Raw genomic sequence first — 203 nt, 5'->3', positions numbered from 1 at the left:
TCTCTCTCTCTCGCCCGTCTCTCTCTCTCGCCCGTCTCTCTCTCTCTCTGTCTTTCGCCTGTCTCTCTCTCTCTCTCTCTCTCTCTCTCTCGTCTGTGTCTCTTTCTCTCTCTCTCGCTCTCTCATGCTCTCGCACTCTCTCTCGCTCTCTCTTGCCCCTCTCTCTCTCTCGCCCCTCTCTCTCTCTCTCTCACTCTCGCTCT

Source organism: Chiloscyllium plagiosum, unplaced genomic scaffold, assembly GCF_004010195.1.
Source record: "Chiloscyllium plagiosum isolate BGI_BamShark_2017 unplaced genomic scaffold, ASM401019v2 scaf_9079, whole genome shotgun sequence".
NCBI classification, from domain to species: Eukaryota; Metazoa; Chordata; class Chondrichthyes; order Orectolobiformes; family Hemiscylliidae; genus Chiloscyllium; species Chiloscyllium plagiosum.
The sequence above is the reverse complement of the archived record's forward strand: the minus strand, read 5'-3'. Positions refer to the sequence as shown.